Here is a 19,216-nt window from a genome sequence, read left to right as displayed (position 1 = left end):
GCTATGGGGGGTTGGTCTCAGTAAGGATTATTAAGGGGTCAGCAAAGGTGGATTTGAATAGGGATTTGGGGTTTAAGGAGCTGCAATGAGAGGGAGAGATCTGACACTGTCAGAAAACCAATTAAGGGATGTCAAGGTAAGATATAGTTAAGACAGGGTGTTAGTCTGGTCACTGAGATTGATGCAGCACAGAGGAGGCTGCAGGCTTAACTGGAAGCAATTAACCAGTTTCTGTTGGGAGATTACTGACACCTGGGTGGTAATTGCTGGGCTAATGAGACAATTGGCTCAGTAATTGCAAGGATATATAACTGGGAGGAACAGGAAGCAGGGGAGCTCAGTGAGCGAGTTGGCACAGGAGAGAAGGCTGGTGTGGAAGTCTTCTGCTGAATACCCATGTCATGTCATGTTCTGTTTTGCTTAAAAACTGAAGAAGAAATGTACATCTGGTAAAAGGGAAACAGCCTGGGTGTGTTTGTGACTGAGGAACCACAAAAACAGGCTAGGCAGCACTGCTTACTGGTAGCTGATGTGGAATCCTGTGAAATAATGCTACAAGAGTGTGGGTAGGCTGGGATTGGTCCACCTAAAGTCATACGGATTTGCCTAGTATAGAGGCCTGCTGCTGTCAGGCTACTGTTTCTTCACAGGGAAGAGAGTTACCTCAGAAAAGGACATCTCCAGTCATGGAGATGCTGAAGAGCATGTGTCGTTGAGGTTTCCCTGATGAATTGGGAGCCCATTAATTTAGGACTGGAGCGGCTACATCCACAGCACAGTATGAAATAGGAACACAGTTATTTCAGGTATTAGTGGGGGCATCCAAATGCGTACAAGTGTATGGAAGTCCCCTTCTGGGATGATTATTCAGTGGTCTAAATGTGCTATACTCTTCCTTTTTATCTCTTCCTTCAAGATCAAGATAATAGGTCACAGGAATAGGTATCTGGTTGTGGAGGTGAAGTATTGTGCACTTGGTCCCCACAGGTGGGTGGCCAGTTCTCTCTGGAAATTCAAAGCTGGGCCTCAGTGATGAGGCAGCTCTAAATTGGTCTAGCTGGAGGGGCAGACTCTGGGATCAGCAGCTTCCACTCTTACATTCATTGGCCAGGAAGGGGCCATGTGAATGGATCATTGTGTACCTTGTAGGAAACTATTTGGGGATTTAGTAAAGGAGTACAGATAAGGATTAGGACAAAGGTATTAGGAGTGGAACTAAGTCCTTTTCCTGGGGGTAATTGTGAACTGACCTGAGCTGCTGCAGTGGAGGATCTGTTGTGGGGAGTGGGTGGGCAAGGCCAGGTGAGAATTAAATTGACTGGTGGCTAAATTATGTGAGCAGGAAAAATTGATGATTACCCATCATGAAAATGCATATTCAATACTTGAGTTATTCAAAGAAGAGGTTGTACATCTCTCCAGGGGCAATGGAGGTTAATCTGGCGGCCATTAGAATGAAGTGTTAACAATCTGGGAATCCAGCAGGTATGGTGGGGAGGAAGCCAAGCAAATTTCTGGTGCCTCCTGGTGGCAGGTGCCCAGTGCAGGTAATGGTTCAGTATGGGGTCTAGTTCACTGATAAACTGGAAATGGAAATGGATTAGGAGAAGGCATTTTCTAAAGAAGTTGGGGACTGGGGTTGGGGCTCTTAATGTCCAATACGCTGAGGAAACAACCCCTCAGTAACTCTCATATGAGGAAAAGACAATAGGTTCCAATAATGATGCTGGGACCAGGTTAACTGAGGAGTTGGGGAGGCTGATGGCAGCACTCCACCAGGTGGCATGGATTACAAAGGAAGGGTGACCTGCACTGGATGAATTGTTGCTGGATAGTTTCTAAATGTGTTAATAAAGTTGTGGCCTAGTTAAACCATGTTCCTGGTGTCTTGTGTTGTGTTCCCACAGTGTCTGGTGCAAAGAGTTATAGAATCATAGAATATCAGGGTTGGAAGGGACCTCAGGAGGTCATCTAGTCCAACCCCCTGCTCAAAGCAGGACCACTCCCCAACTAAATCATCCCAGCCAGGGCTTTGTCAAGCCTGACCTTAAAAACCTCGAAGGAAGGAGATTCCACCATCTCCATGGGTAACCCATTACAGTGCTTCACCATCCTCCTAGTGAAAAAGTTTTTCCTAATATCCAACCTAAACCTCCCCCACTGCAACTTGAGACCATTACTCCTTGTTCTGTCATCTGCTACCATTGAGAACAGCCTAGATCCATCCTCTTTGGAACCCCCTTTCAGGTAGTTGAAAGCAGCTATCAAATCCCCCCTCATTCTTCTCTTCTGCAGACTAAATAATCCCAGTTCCCTCAGCCTCTCCTCATAAATCATGTGCTCCAGCCCCCTAATCATTTTTGTTGCCTTCCACTGGACTCTTTCCAATTTTTCCACATCCTTCTTGTAGTGTGGGGCCCAAAACTGGACACATTACTCCAGATGAGGTCTCACCAATGCCAAATAGAGAGGAATGATTACATCCCTCGATCTGCTGGCAGTGCTCCTACTTATACAGCCTCAAATGTCATTAGCCTTTTTGGCAACAAGGGCACACTACTGACTCCAGCTTCTTGTCCACTGTAACCCCTAGGTCCTTTTCTGCAGAACTGCTTCCTATCTACTTGGTCCCTAGACTGTAGCAGTGCATGGGATTCTTCTGTCCTAAGTGTACTTGTCCTTGTTGAACCTCATCAGATTTCTTTTGGCCCAATCCTCTAATTTGTCTAGGTCCCTCTGTATCCTATCCCTACCCTCCATCTTCTCTACCACTCCTCCTAGTTTAGTGTCATCTGCAAACTTGCTGAGGGTGCAATCCACGCCATCCGCCAGATCATTAATAAAGATATTGAACAAAACTGGCCCCAGGACTGACCCTTGGGGCACTCGGCTTGATGCCGGCTGCCAACTAACAGGGCCGGCTCCAGGCACTAATTTTCCAAGCAGGTGCTAGCAGTGGCATTCAGAATGGGGTGGCAGTCTGTGTCCTGTGGCGGCAATTCGGCGGCAGCTCTGCCGCTCTTCCCACTGCGGCGGCTTTTGGGCAGCAGCTCTGCTGCTTTTCCGGGTGTGGCGGCAATTTGGCGGCAGCTCTGCTGGTATCGTGGCGGCAGCAATTCGGTGGCGACTGCTTCGGGTAGCAAAATTGGGCAAATAGCTCCCCTGCCAACTAGACGTGGAGCTATTGATCACTACCTGTTGAGCCCAATGTTCTAGCCAGATTTCTATCCACCTTATCGTCCATTCATCCAGTCCATACTTCTTAACTTGCTGGCAAGAATACTGTGGGAGGCCATATCAAAAGCTTTGCTAAAGTCAAGGAATAACACGTCTACTGCTTTCCCCTCATCCACAGAGCCAGTTATCTCATCATAGAAGGCAATTAGGTTAGTCAGGCATGACCTTCCCCTTGGTGAATCCATGTTGAGTGTTCCTGATCACTTTCCTCTCCTCGAAGTGCTTCAGAATTGATTCCTTGAGGACCTGCCCCATGATTTTCCCAGGGACTGAGGTGAGGCTGACTGGCCTGTAGTTCCCCGGATCCTCCTCGTTCCTTTTTAAAAGATGGGCACTACATTAGCCTTTTTCCAGTCACCCGGGACCTCCCCCGATGGCCATGAGTTTTCAAAGATAATGGCCCATGGCTCTGCAATCACATCCGCCAGCTCCTTTAGCACCCTTGGATGCAGTGCATCTGGCCCCATGGACTGGTGCTCATTCAGCTTTTCTCAATAGTCCTGAACCACTTCTTTGTCCACAGAGAGCTGGTCACCTCTTCCCCATACTGTGCTGCCCAGTGCAGTAGTCTGGGAGCTGACCTTGTTCGTGAAGACAGAGGCAAAAAAAGCATTGAGCACATTAGCTTTTTCCACATCCTCTGTCACTAGGTTGCCTCCCCTGTTCAGTACGGGGCCCATGCTTTCCCTGACCACCTTGTTGTTGCTAACATACCTGTAGAAACCCCTCTTGTTGTTCTTAACATCCCATGACAGTTGCAGCTTGGCCTTCCTGATTTCATTCCTGCATGCCTGAACAATATTTTTATACTCCTGCCTGGTCATTTGTCCAAGCTTCCACTTCTTGTAAGCTTCTTTTTTGTGTTTAAGATCAGCAAGTATTTCACTGTTAAGCCAAGCTGGTCACCTGCCATATTTACTATTCTTTTTACACATCGGGATGATTTGTTCCTGCAACCTCGATAAGGATTCTTTAAAATACAGCCAGCTCTCCTGGATTCCTGAAGTTCGGTCAGTTGAACTTCATTTTTCATCAGGAAAATTTTTTTCCTGATACATTTCCGGAGTTTACCCTTAAATGAACTTGAGGTTTAATAAATCCTAAAAAAAAATGTTCTTTATCCTTTTGTCCTCATCCAAAACGTAAGAGACTATGGAATTAGTTGGGACACCTAATATTTAGTGAAGAACTGGTAGGTGTATAGGACAGAGCAAGAAAAAATTCCTAATTTAACTTTCTCTGAATTACATGTCCACTGCTCCCACCAGCCTTTTAAAATGATTTGTTACAGCATATGCAGATACTGAGGTGCATTTTATGTAACTAATTCAATAACAGTTTTCCTATTGTGTGTAGCATTATATAGTTTTTGAAAGAAACTAAAAGTTAAATTCTTGCACTGAAGAAGCTTATAGATGAACTTTGTAGCTACCCTCACATACTGTCAAGGAAGGATGACCTTTTAATTGAACATCTAATTCATAGAAAAGAAAGTAGCTAATATGTGAGAAATTTTCTTCTCTGATTAAGTGTACTTTGCCAGCTCATAGCTTCCTCCAAACAGTCAACATAATGCTGCACTGTGTTTTGGTTTCTAAGAGTAATACAGTTAGCAATTTCCCTTTAAAAGTATGTGTCAGCTGTCAACATTGTGATGTGCCTGATCTCCTCTCTCTTGCAGAGCACAATTCCATTCTAAATTCAAATCATCTGCATGGCAATGCAACAAGGCTGCCAGAATCTACTCTCTCTTCTACTTTTTAATTCCCTATTCCTATTCAATACATTTTTATTTTATGTGTTTGATCAAGCTGAAACTGCTATACATTAACTAATTTTACTTGTCTTCAGTTAAAATCACTGAAATAATCGGTGTAAGTTTTTTTGCTTACACACTTATTTTTAGCAAATAAGCTACTTTATTTAACTTCTGACTTGTCTAAACACGTTGAAAGTATTGAATTTTAAGGCATAACATTCATATTCTGAAAAGGGAACAGTGACAAGTTCAGTCAAAAGGAAAAAGAGGAATAATTTATAAAAGGAACTGTAGATAATGATGCCAGCCAGTTGTTTTAAAGTGCATCTATCTCAACTTTAATGAATTAGATTTGTCAACAGCATATGTTTTATGCACTACTTCTAATGAAGTGGCATACCGGCAATGCAGTGTACTTTGAGGTTTACTCCATCAAAGCTCTTTGCTGTCTTAAAGTAGACCTTTTTAAATAATAGATATTAAAAACTACATTTAAATAACATTAAGGTTGTGACACAAACACCAAATGACAAACTTCAGGCAATTCAAAGTTAAAGCTGACAACTTGTCATTAACTCACATTGTTGCTTTTTAAAAAGAAGCACAATAGCATGATTTAAGGACTGAGTGTCAGCTTAACTTTAAATTTCTTGGCTTTTGTTCTCTGGTGTCACAACCTTAATGTCATTTTTCATATAGGTTTTTGCATTTCCTTTACTACTTATTTCTTTAAAAAAACACTGTGTTTTTGTACCCAGAAGACAGAAATGGATTCTTCAGTAGTTTTGGTCTATTTGTTAAAAGCATATTTAGGCAGGAGTTTAATTTTTAATTGTGGACTAGTGGTGGTATTAGTGTTTCCCAACATACATCCTAGCTACTTGACTGAGAGTTCTTCCCATTGCCACAGCTGATCCATTCTGGAGAGGACTCTCGAAGGAATTTCCATTCCTTTATACAAAATTATGAGTTTTTAAAACTCTTCACAATTCTCAGTCATTTTTAATAATTACTTGACTTGAAAGAGTCAAGAACCCTCTTTTCACAAAGTTGTATTACAGAATATTCAGTTGATGGATGGGATATACTGTACTTCTATAGCAAACAGCAGTAGCCCTTTTTCACCCATGTGGATCCCTCCAAGTTAAATCTGACTCAGACTAAGTTATTGGTCAGAAGATTTACACACACACACAAATTTGAGGCATGCACCAGCTGAAATGAAGAAACTCAAAGTTAAAACCAGCACTTAAATTAAAAAAAAAAAAAAATCTGTCCAATAGCATAAGTTAACAATTTATCAATGGGAATGAAGAATTTTCTCTTTTTATTGAAACATGTTTTTATGTAGCATTAAAACATCTTTAAGACTTACTTTTGAATTTTTTTATTCCTAAAATGCTACCAGTCAGTAATCTTATTACTTGTTTGTTTGTTTTTTACATAGGGCTATTGAAAAACTTCTGCTAGTGCTATGTGAACTCAACATGATCCCTTAAGAAAACTGTTAAAGCTGAAGATCACAAGGTGATGTTACAAAGAAAATCTGTTTAGTGAAGGTACTGTAGAGTACAGTCTGTACTTAGTACAGATGTACCTGGCAGGATATTTTTCAAGATTGCCCTGTTATAAATTATATATGTTTATGAAAATCTAAGTGTGAAAATTGTCATAGCTGTCATACATGTGCATTCAAAACACAATTTTCCTCCCACTGACCAGAAGCAAAGGATGAAAGATAGGTTTACATTTTAAAAATTCTTTGACATATAGGTCAGATGTTTCTAATCAAGACTATGTGAGATTTTATTCTTTAGACACTTGTTTGGAGAACCATGTAACAGCTGCTGACTTTGAATTTCAGCTTTTTTATTTTTTTTAAGTTAAAAGAAAAGTTAAAAGTGATCTTGCTCAGGGTGAGCCACTACAGAAATTCATAACTTCTCTGTGGACCAGATGTACTTGGCATAATCATAGAGAAATAGGTAGATTTGGGCTCTGAATATACTTTAGATGATTGTGTTGTAATATGTGAACAGGTCAGAGCAATGTAGTAGTTTATATATAACAGTATTTTATATTATATATCATATGATACGTGGTCATAGGACATAGCAATTATTTTGATGCTAGTTTGCAGATTGTTTATATGAGTTGTTAAATGCTTAGTTATTTAACCAAAGGGTATATTAAAGGTTATTTTACGTGAGAAGTAGTCAATAAGCAGACCTTGGGCCAAATCTGGACTGCCAGAGGCTTTTCAAGGGACTGCTCGGGCTGAAGCCGAGCCAGGGCTGCAGCCCTGTGGAGCCATGCCCACTTCCCAGTGTAGGGCCTCCCAGCATGGGGCAAGTGGTTGGACTGTGCTGTGCAGCGCAGTGTGTCCCTGGGCAGCTGCTTGTGCAGCCACAGCCCCACAAGCAGCATCACAGGGATGCCGGGGGGGGGGGGGGGGGGAAGTGGTGATGTTTGGGGGAGGATGTCTCCACCACCCTCCCCCAGGCAGCCTAATGTGTCTCCACTACACCCTGTCCCTCCAGTCAGGGAACAATCGAGTGTCATGTGCTCATTCTATAGCCTAATCAGAAGGCAGCGCTGTCAGGGCCCTATTCAAATTTTTCTCTGCTTTCCCTGGAGATGGTGGGGCCCTGACTGCGGGACAAGCCCCGGTATCGGTGGTGCCAACTACATTATTAGCACCGAAACCTGTCCTATGCCCCAAGCTCAGTGGCCAGCGTCATGGTACCTGGGGAACCCTTGAGGGGTTCACCCAACTTCCCAGGCTTCCCAATCAGTGTTGGGCCAGTAGCCTCGGTATCCCATCCCTCTCAGGTGCTTGAGACTTCGGAGGGTAAGACCCCACAGGTCCATGAGGACCCAGAGGAGCAAGCTGCTGGACCACCAATGGACGTGGAGGATCCCATAGCACTGGCATCATCCTTATCGTCACTAGACAAATCTATAATGGGGCCCCCTCACCCGGTTCCTGAGGATGACACCAAAGCTCACCACGGACTTTTGAAGAGGGTCACTTGTAACTTCAGGCAGAGGAATTGGAAGAGCCCTCTGGAAGAATCCTCGGACTCCCTGTTTGACCATCCTATACTCCTTGGCTCCTGCCACGGGGGGCTCTACCCCTTCATGAAGGTGTTTTCAAGATCCCTAATGCCCTGTGGCAGACCCCCTTTTCCCTGGCCCCATCTCTAAAAGGGCCGAATGCAAGTATTTTGTGCCAACCAAGGGGCATGAGTACTTGTACTCCCACCCAGGCCCCAATTCCCTTGTGGTCGAGGTGGTAAAACACAAGAAGAGGCAGAGACAACCAGGGGCCAGAAATAAAGACTCCAGGAGGCTGGATCTTTTTGGACTTAAGGTTTATTCGTCTTCCAGCCTTCAGCTGAGAGTAGCCAACCACCAAGCCCTCCTTGGCCGATATGACTTCAATATGTGGGATAACTCACATGACTGGAGTACTGTCATGGATGGTTATAAACTGTTCAGGAAGGACAGGTGGCAGAAAAGGTGGGGGAGTAGCACTGTATGTAAGGGAGCAGTATGACTGCTCAGAGCTCCGGTATGAAACTGCAGAAAAACCTGAGTGTCCCTGGATTAAGTTTAGAAGTGTGAGCAACAAGAGTGATGTAGTGGTGGGAGTCTGCTATAGACCACCGGACCAGGGGGATTAGGTGGATGAGGCTTTCTTCCGGCAGCTCTCAGAAGCTACTAGATCGCACGCCCTGGTTCTCATGGGTGACTTTAATTATCCTGATATCTGCTGGGAGAGCAATACAGCGGTACATAGACAATCCAGGAAGTTTTTGGAAAGCGTAGGGGACAATTTCCTGGTGCAAGTGCTAGAGGAGCCAACTGGGGGGGAGCTTTTCTTGACCTGCTGCTCACAAACCGGGAAGAATTAGTAGGGGAAGCAAAAGTGGATGGGAATCTGGGAGGCAGTGACCATGAGTTGGTTGAGTTCAGGATCCTGACACAGGGAAGAAAGGTAAGCAGCAGGATACGGACCCTGGACTTCAGGAAAGCAGACTTCGACTCCCTCAGAAAACGGATGGGTAGGATCCCCTGAGGGTCTAACATGAAGGGGAAAGGAGTCCAGGAGAGCTGGCTGTATTTCAAGGAATCCCTGTTGAGGTTACAGGGACAAACCATCCCGATGTGTCGAAAGAATAGTAAATATGGCAGGTGACCAGCTTGGCTTAACGGTGAAATCCTAGCGGATCTTCAACCTTCCACTTCTTGTAAGCTTCTTTTTTATGTTTGACATATGACCAGGGAAGAGTATAAAAATATTGCTCGGGCATGTAGGAATGAAATCAGGAGGGCCAAATAGCATCTGGAGCTGCAGCTAGCGAGAGATGTTAAGAGTAACAAGAAGGGTTTCTTCAGGTATGTTGGCAACAAGAAGAAAGCCAAGGAAAGTGTGGGCACCTTAATGAATGAGGGAGGCAACCTAGTGACAGAGGATGTGGAAAAAGCTAATGTACTCAATGCTTTTTTTGCCTCTGTTTTCACGAACAAGGTCAGCTCCCAGACTGCTGCGTTGGGCATCACAACATGGGGAATAGATGGCCAGCCCTCTGTGGAGAAAGAGGTGGTTAGGGACTATTTAGAAAAGCTGGACGTGCACAAGTTCATGGGGCCGGACGAGTTGCATCCGAGAGTGCTAAAGGAACTGGCGGCTGTGATTGCAGAGCCATTGGCCATTATTTTTGAAAACTCGTTGCGAACGGGGGAAGTCCCGGATGACTGGAAAAAGGCTAATGTAGTGCCCATCTTTAAAAAAGGGAAGAAGGAGGATCCTGGGACCTACAGGCCAGTCAGCCTCACTTCAGTCCCCGGAAAAATCATGGGGCAGGTCCTCAAAGAATCAATCCTGAAGCACTTACATGAGAGGAAAGTGATCAGGAACAGTCAGCATGGATTCACCAAGGGAAGGTCATGCCTGACTAATCTAATCGCCTTCTATGATGAGATTACTGGTTCTGTGGATGAAGGGAAAGCAGTGGATGTATTGTTTCTTGACTTTAGCAAAGCTTTTGACACGGTCTCCCACAGTATTCTTGTCAGCAAGTTAAAGAAGTATGGGCTGGATGAATGCACTATAAGGTGGGTAGAAAGTTGGCTAGATTGTCGGGCTCAACGGGTAGTGGTCAATGGCTCCACGTCTATTTGGCAGCCGGTGTCAAGTGGAGTGCCCCATGGGTCAGTCCTGGCGCCGGTTTTGTTCAATATCTTCATAAATGATCTGGAGGATGGTGTGGATTGCACTCTCAGCAAATTTGCGGATGATATTAAACTGGGAGGAGTGGTAGATACGCTGAAGGGCAGGGATAGGATACAGAGGGACCTAGACAAATTGGAGGATTGGGCCAAAAGAAATCTGATGAGGTTTAATAAGGATAAGTGCAGGGTCCTGCACTTAGGACGGAAGAACCCAATGCACAGCTACAGACTAGGGACCGAATGGCTAGGCAGCAGTTCTGCGGAAAAGGACCTAGGGGTGACAGTGGACGAGAAGCTGGATATGAGTCAGCAGTGTGCCCTTGTTGCCAAGAAGGCCAATGGCATTTTGGGATGTATAAGTAGGGGCATAGCGAGCAGATCGAGGGACGTGATCGTTCCCCTCTATTCGACATTGGTGAGGCCTCATCTGGAGTACTGTGTCCAGTTTTGGGCCCCACACTACAAGAAGGATGTGGATAAATTGGAAAGAGTCCAGCGAAGGGCAACAAAAATGATTAGGGGTCTGGAACACATTACTTATGAGGAGAGGCTGAGGGAACTGGGATTGTTTAGTCTGCAGAAGAGAAGAATGAGGGGGGATTTGATAGCTGCTTTCAACTACCTGAGAGGTGGTTCCAGAGAGGATGGTTCTAGACTATTCTCAGTGGTAGAAGATGACAGGACAAGGAGTAATGGTCTCAAGTTGCAGTGGGGGAGGTTTAGGTTGGATATTAGGAAAAACTTTTTCACTAGGAGGGTGGTGAAACACTGGAATGCGTTGCCTAGGGAGGTGGTGGAATCTCCTTCCTTAGAGGTTTTTAAGGTCAGGCTTGACAAAGCCCTGCCTGGGATGATTTAATTGGGGATTGGTCCTGCTTTTGAGCAGGGGGTTGGACTAGATGACCTCCTGAGGTCCCTTCCAACCCTGATATTCTATGATTCTATGATAAGCCATGGCCAAGTTTGAAGGGGCGCTCCCCAAGGCTTCCAAAAGTTCTGAGCGATCCTTGATGAGGGCATGACCGCAGCCAGGGCGGCCCTCCAAGTGGTGTCAAACGCTGATGATGCTGTTGCCTGCATCGTGGCTTCCGCTATCTCCAGGTGGCGAGAGTCTTGGCTGCTCCTCTCTGGGTTGTCCACCGCGGCCCAGCAGTCTATGCAGGACCTGCCCTTCAACAGCTGGGCCCTATTTGTGGAGCAAAAAGAAAACAAATGGCATGACCTTAAAGACTCCCGCACCACCCTGAAGACCATCAGTCTCTATGTCCCAGCCCTGGCGCATAAGCGGTTCAAATGACAGCAGCCACAGGGTCAGGGGAGCCAGCCTTGGCAGGACCAGCCCCATAAACAAGTCAAGGGCTACAAGTCCCATCCCAGCCACCTGCCTCTACCCTCTGCCCAGTCGGACTCTACCTGGAATAAGCCGGGGGTAAGTCGTGTTTTGAGGGTGCACCCGAGGGTGAACTACCAGACCATTCCCCGGATCCGTCTTTCTGAGTGTTCTCCTTTCCCTCTTTCTCCCTGCCTGGTCAGCTATAACCTCAGACCGTTAGGTCCTCAGCACAGTGGAACAGGGTTATACCCTACCGTTCCTTTCTACCCTTCCCCTTGCTCCCCTCCCTGGATCGGGGAGCCTGGTATACTGCCCTCAACTTGAAGGATGCATACTTCCACATAGCGATCTTTCAAGATCACAGATGCTTCCTCCAGTTTACGGCGGGGCCCCACCACTACCAGTTTACGATCCTCTCATTCGGCCTGGTGACAGCACCAAGAGTGTTTACCAAATGCATGTCGGTGGTAGCGGCTTACCTCAGGTGCAGGGGTATCCAGATCTACCCATACCTCGATGACTGGCTTGTCAAAGGCAGCTCCAGGTCTCAAGTTCAAAGGGATGTCACGGTGCTTCATGCTACGTGCTGCGCTCTGGGCCTGCTGGTGAAGGACAAAAAGTCGATATTAGTGCCAGGGCAGAGGACAGAGTTCATCGGAGCGGTCCTTGACTCGACCTGCGCCTGGCCATTCCTGCTGCTGGAAACGTTCCACACATTGACAAACCTCATTGCAGAAGTCTCCGCATTCCCTCTGACTACTGCCAGGGTCTGCCTGCGCCTGCTGGGCCACATGGTAGCATGCAGTTAGGTGGTCTGCCATGCCAGGCTCCAGATGTGGCCCCTGCAACAATGGCTGGTGACGGTCTATTCCCAGTTCTGAGACCCCCTGGAAAAGATTGTTACCAAAGATTGATACTTGCCTCGCTGCAGTGGTGGACCGACCACAGAACAGTCTTGGAAGGGGTTCCGTTCGACAACCCTCCCCACTCCCATCGAGTTCGTGTTGGACGCCTCGGACCTCGGCTAGAGAGGTGCATATCGGCGTCCTCCAGACTCCGGGGATTTGGTCCCCGGACAAAACGCAGTTGCACTTTCAGATGGGATGGAGTAGCTGATTTAAGGGAAGCATACTGTAATGGAACATTTGAACTAAAAATAGGTTTAGTCGGAACTCATCCAACATAGCTGTCACTGCACTCAATTTTAAGTGGTTAAATTACAAAAACAAAATGGATTAAGCTTTTAAAATCTTGAATATAAGTTCCTAGCTACCTCATCATCCTATTTCTTAAGCCTTGTAATTTTTTGCTTTATATAAAAGTTGTAAAAATGCAGTAAAATTAATTCAAGAAAAAATTAATTTGTGAACTCATTAATGGGAATGCGCAGGGAAATCTTTTACTACCTTTTTATCTTTCCTCTATCAGTTTTTCCTCCCATTCTATTATGAAATATATTCTGCCTTTTTTGAGAAGAATCTTAAATTTACAATACAAAATTGGTTAGATGCAAAAGATTTTTTAAGATATTAATAAGACAAATAGCATGCATTGTTTACACTGTTGCACTTGTGTGATTACACGATGCACTTGAGGCTTGTAATTATGTAAGGAATAACACAGGACATGATGATGTTCAGTTGTACGATATTTATGAACACACACACTTTTAGGCATGAAACAAAAAGCTATGTGCCTTCAGCATTACAGAATTTCATATAATATCCTTACTGTAGTTTTTTATTACAGCGGGGAGGAGGGACATCTTTCAGCATCACAATTGCTGATTGACACCCAAAAGGGATTTACCATACAAAGGAGAGAAAGTAGGAAGTCATAGTCTGGGCTATAAATTATAGGAGACTTTGACAACATATCTTTGGTACCATTTCCTTCTCCATCTTTTAATACCTGTGGCTCTGTTCCTCCCTGTAATGAGGTCCTTGACACCTTGATGTCATGCAGTGAGGTCCCTCATTAATACCCTTGCTTCATACTCAAATCACCCAGGAGATACTGCTGTCATATTACTACATGAAGCATTCCACTCTGAAGTTGAGGGAAATTATCTCCACGATACTTCCTTCATCTGCTGATATGGAGAATGGAAGCTTGAAATGGATTTTAAATTCTGATTTCCCTGCCTTTTCCTATGGCATTTCACTGTGTTTTGTTATCACAAGGTCTGTCACAATTAGCAAAATTTGTAAGGAGTTGGTGCAACTTAAGTGATTAATCACCACTTTTGCCACCTTTTTCTGAAACAATCCCTCAGTAGAAAGTATAAATTCTCCTTTAGATATTGAGGTTGAAATGTTTGCCAGCTGCAATACTCTTCATTGCCTCATGACCAGGAACTTCCTGTAAATTTCAGTAAATGCTATCCTTTCATCTGGAATTTGAGATGTCTGTTTCCATAAAATCCTCCTAAGAAGAGGATAAGCACAATTAAGAAGAGCCTTGGGAATGAAGAAGTAGCTCCTGCCATGACAACTGTTCTTTCATTTCCTCTAAAGCTCCTTCAATACATGTATAAATGTAGTGCCGTAAGAAGTCATGAATAATTTATTTTTAAAAGAGATTCTTTCATTTTATTATACATTACAAAACATCTGTGGTACTATATAAGTAAAGAGTGCATCCACAAATAAGGACTCTTAACTTATATTGTAAGCATTTATTTACAAGACTAATAGGATGAGATTACAAGCTGAGAAATGCTGAGGGAACATAAAGATGAAGACTTCTGCAGGGCAAATAGTTGGAAAAATAATTCATAAATATATGTGACATCGGAATTACAATAATGGTCAAGTCAAAACTTGCACCAGTTTTTGTTTCCTGTTCCATGATCATTTGGGCAGCTATTTTTGTTCACGCTAATTTTGTAGAGGAGCTTGTATTTTGTATAAATGCACATACATATCAATAAGCATATTTGTGCTTGAATAACCATACTCTGGAGATGGTTGCTTTGTCCGCTAACATACAATACTGGCTTTGTGTTTGGGAGTGAAGGTATTTGTTACCAGGGAAAAAAAATCTCTGGCTTCCTTAAAATGTACAAGAAATTTTGACTCCAACATCAGTAAAAGCAGCACTGGGGAAGAGGTCAGGTAGACTGGATAGGAGAAGTGATGTGTATACATGTTCCATTCCAAGAATACAGAGCAAAGATAAATTGGATAAAATATGATAAATTTTAAAGTAGCAAAGTTATATGTCAAATATTGTTTTAAGGGATAATCAAATGCAACAAAAAAGACTGTGACCTCACTCCTTGGGGAAAAAATGCATATGTGCACATAATGAATGGTAGTTGGTGACATGATATAAAATGGGGATGAATAGATTTAATCCATGAAATCATATCAAATAATTGGCAAAACAGCAGAGAACGTTATCCTGGAATATTTAAGGACTCCTAAAGTGGCTGCAAACTATCTTACAGGCAGACTAAGAAGAGTTAGCTATATAATTAGTGGAGTGAACTGTCAAGGGAGTGTGGAATTGAATATATTGCAGTTGATGTGCTTCCCTAACAGCTAAAACTAAACACACATATTGAGTGGGTCATTGACTTAAATGGAAGTTTTTTCCTGAGTAAGGAATGTGTATTTTCAGCAGAACTTGGCCCAGTGGTGTGAATAGGAGCATCCTTATTAAACTCCTGGGTGAGCACAGGAGTAGATCCTGGCCATTTGATGTAGCTAATATGGCATATTCAAGTTCTACAGACTGCAAGCTTTCATTTAAAAAACAAAACAGTAAATTTCTGGTATTCATGGTTGTAAATATCACTTTGGAAATATGAACGAAATATAAAAACGCAATAACGTATGCGTGCGTCTACAGACAGCTTGAAACAGTAACTCTGGGAGGTGTGAACTCCGCTGCTTCCATCCATCTTTTGGGATCAACTGTAAGCCTAATGATGACACGGCAAATGTTAGCATTAGCTATTTTGTGATTGATCATTTCAACAGCTAGAATTGGAAAAGAGCTGGGAGTGAAGACTGAAGAATTGTGAAGCTGCTGTAAGGAGATAAAGGAAGAAGAGAGACAGTGAAGAAGGAGAGAAACATTGAAAGGGTGGTGAAAAGAAACAAAGGGCAGAAATACCAGCATGTGACAGGGTTCACTCACAGCTAGTGGCACCTCATCCTGGGGATTAGCTCTGGCCAGGCATTGCGCCCTCCTCTAGAGGTGTCTCTCCTATTGTTCTCTCATCCTGCGGACCCCTCTTGCTCAGGGAACTGCAGCCTCCTCTTTGTGACTTGACCTCTGCACAGGTCACTCCATGCTTCCCACTTCTGGGGGGTATGTAACAAATCAGGCTGTCCTCTGCCTCGTTAGTGCCACGTCCCCAGTGGCCAATAGGGGAACCAAGGCCCTCCAGTCAGCAGCCAAGACCTGCACTGTCCTGCCTTACTACTTTCCCCAGAGCCTTTTCTACCTTCCTGGGTTTCCCACTCTCTGGGCTCACCAGCCTCCCAACTTCCTCCTCTCAGAGAGTAGCTGCAGCCTACCTTCTTGTTTCTCTTCTCAGCCTCTGGGTTTTATACAGGTACCTCCTGTTCCTGTCCAGCTGACCCTCATTTCATCAGTCCTCCTCCAGATGAAGCCTGGGGAATTAACTGGCCTATCTGGCCACCTTAACCCTTAAGCCTTGCATGGGATGGATGCCCCATCACACAGCAGTTGTCCTAAATGTGAAAGTATTTTCTTTTGAATAATGCTGAACATCGCAATAAGATACTGAGCAAATAATAAATGTTAAAAGTTTAATTACTACATAAAGAACATAATCAACTTTTTGGTTTTTTTTTGCAGAGGTGTAATTGACATCAGGTAGGAGTTCTGCTGGGGATTCAGAGTGATGTATCATCCTAAATTTATATCCAAACCCATAGAAGTGAAATTTACTCTTCTTCACAGAATGTCCTAAATCCATTCCCCTATTTTCATTAAAACTAAGAATGATATTTATACTTATGTAGACAGATGCTATGTAACCTTGTCCTTTCTATTTTCCCCTCCGGCAGCTCTTTAAAGGCATCTCAGTTATGACCTGCTTTACCGCTCTTAAACTAGTCCTGGCTGTGTCGGAGAATAGATTGATAATCATGGTGGATTGAGTGGTGAATGGTTTTGTAATGTGGACAGTCATCCATGAAGTACTATCTCAGTTACTACTACCAAACTGATTTTGACTCCTGCAGTACCTTTTGGTTGGCCTGCTTATCTCTATGAACATTATTGGTCGCCATCTTCGTATCTGTCAGGAAAAATAAGGTTTGGTATATTTTACATGTAATGTGATATTGGGGATAAAAGTTAAAATGCTGAGTGAGGCTTAAATCAAATACTGAGATATTATAATAGAAATCAATATGGTGTAGAATTTCAAGATCAAAAATATGTGCACCAGGTGTTACCATGTCGCTAGGAAAGCTCTACTATGAGAGAACAACACAGTAATAGGGCATGATCGTGTTCCTTTGTCACTGAGGTTGCTTGGGAAGGAGAACAAATGAAAGAAGGCAGGGAAGAATAGTATGATGGAGGAGATCATTTACTAGCCAAAAATGAAATGAGAGCCCTTATATCAGTCCTATATTCTAATTAATAAAGAGAAAGTTGAATGCAACAGTTTTCTCGGTATGGAACTCTAAAACCTGTTTGCAATTAAGTATAAAAATGCCCCATTTAGATACCTATTTGCCGACTTTGTCATTTATTTTGAGGCTCTTTCATGGTAGGCTTTTATTGTCTTGGATTATTATGGCTACTTAAAGTAGAATCATTTAAAATTAATCAAAGTTACTTTATCCTGTGTATGGGGCTAAGTCAAGCAGCATGGAACAGACAAATGTCATGTACTGTATTTCAAAAATATTTTACAACTTGAGATTTTCAGTAGAAAGAGCCTTCGTTAGTTTATATTGCTTCCTAATGGCTAATAACACTTCGAAGTCTGATACTGCGTTTATACAAAATGTGTGGGGGGTTTTTAGTCAGGGAACCTAGCCTCTCTAACTGACCAGAAGTAGAGCTAGGCAGGAAACTATTGTGCTGTCCCATGAGAATTTAGGAGATTTCAACATTTTTTCCCATTCCCCAAATCAGGATGAAAAGTGAAAATCTCAAAAAAAAATTCATTAAAAAAAATTGAATTGGTTCAACTGAAAAATTGTGTTATGATTCTGATCTTTTTTTTAACTATAAATTACCTTTAATTTCAAAATGAAAAGCTGTTTCAACCCAAAAAAGGAACTTTTTCATTTTGAAACAATGGGACTTATTGACCATTTTCAAACTTAATTCAAAATTTTTTCAAAACAGGAAATTTGACAAAACTAACCTTTTCCTGCAGACAGGAGGAAAAAGTTCTATGGCCTGTGTTATACAGGAGGTCAGACTAGATTCAATGGTTCCCTTTGGCCCTGGAATCTATGAATCTATGAATAGTTTTGGTTTTGATAAATTGGTGTTTTCTGATGAAAAAACATTTTGTTAGGAAATTCCTGACCTGCTGTATCCAGAAGCCCATTGATTCTTAGTATCTTAATTTACTTTTTTTCCTTATGTAAATTTTCATACTATGCTTTAATTGACTAACATAAGCTCTAAATAGAATGCTGATTATACAGTTCAGTGGTTCATCAGAGAAATCAGTTACTTTTAAACTTGATCCATGTGAAACAGTGAGTTATGCTACCAAGTTTACTTTGAAGACAAGTCAGCCAGGGGAAAAAGCTTGCAGATCAGATGACTTTGTGGAAGCTTATTTGTCTGGAACACGTTTTCAGAAGTCAAATGGTCAGCTTTCTTAGGCTATTGTTCAAGAGGGTGAAAATATAACTTGTATGTTCCTTAGAAGTTTGATTACATCATTGGTTGTCTGCGAGTTTTTGCATGATTTAGTTAGTGAATTTTAGAAATATGAAATTATCAGAAATATCATCTTCCGCAACCACTTCTTTTATGTTCTTCTTTTTTCCTAATTAAGTGTGTGGGGATGGGTAATTCACAATGTGCATTTGCCATCTCTTGCATGTTCCTTCAATCTGTTAGGTTCAGTTTATGAATGATCTTTTAGTAGAAACTGCTGGGTTCTTTTAACACAACTACAGTTGTTGGCTTGCTAATCCTGAGAGTCAATCTATACTAAACAAGAAGCTCATATCAAACTCTTGGCAGCTTCAGTTAAAATTAAAACATATGCTTTACTGTAGAGATTGTCAAGAGTGGAAATAATGTTTGTCCAGCTGGACAGCTTTCTTTTGTAGATACTAAATGAAAGTTGAGATTCTGTCTCCTCCTTGAAAGCTTCTGTGTCAAGAAGGTAATTTGGACTGTTTGTGGTTTGACAGGGATTATTAAAATCAGATGAAGTGAAGGGAAGCAAGTGTGAGAAAGCAAAATTGACACTGACACTCTCTATTATTTGCAGCTTGGATCATGATGACTATGTTGATATGATGGATTCTAAATGTGAGATTCACTGTTATATGTTAAGTGGCAAATATGGTAAAATGCAGTTATAGTAATGGATTTTCTGACAACACTGAAAGAGCCAGTTGTTTATTTTCACTTTGGGAGTGGTAGGGGGAAAGTTAAGGGAGAATGTCAGTTCTTCCCGTGAA

At 42.9% G+C, this 19,216-nt stretch overlaps 1 protein-coding gene across 12 annotated transcripts in view; it reads left to right on the top strand.

Moving 5' to 3' along the window:
- KIAA0825 (KIAA0825 ortholog) overlaps nt 1–19,216 on the top strand; it is a 413,723-nt gene that overhangs the window by 31,164 nt on the left and 363,343 nt on the right. For 11 of the 12 annotated variants that reach the window (XM_048849271.2, XM_075128575.1, XM_048849279.2 and 8 more), the window contains one exon: nt 6,444–6,523. The gene's annotated coding sequence lies outside the window, so the exon portion shown is untranslated. Of the gene's footprint in view, nt 1–6,443; nt 6,556–19,216 lie in introns of all 12 variants that reach the window. The other variant, XM_048849272.2, reaches the window with a different exon arrangement.

This window comes from Caretta caretta, chromosome 5 (assembly GCF_965140235.1).
Source record: "Caretta caretta isolate rCarCar2 chromosome 5, rCarCar1.hap1, whole genome shotgun sequence".
In the NCBI taxonomy this organism is placed as follows: Eukaryota; Metazoa; Chordata; order Testudines; family Cheloniidae; genus Caretta; species Caretta caretta.
Note: the sequence above shows the minus strand (reverse complement) of the source record. Positions and strands in the feature narration are given on the sequence as shown.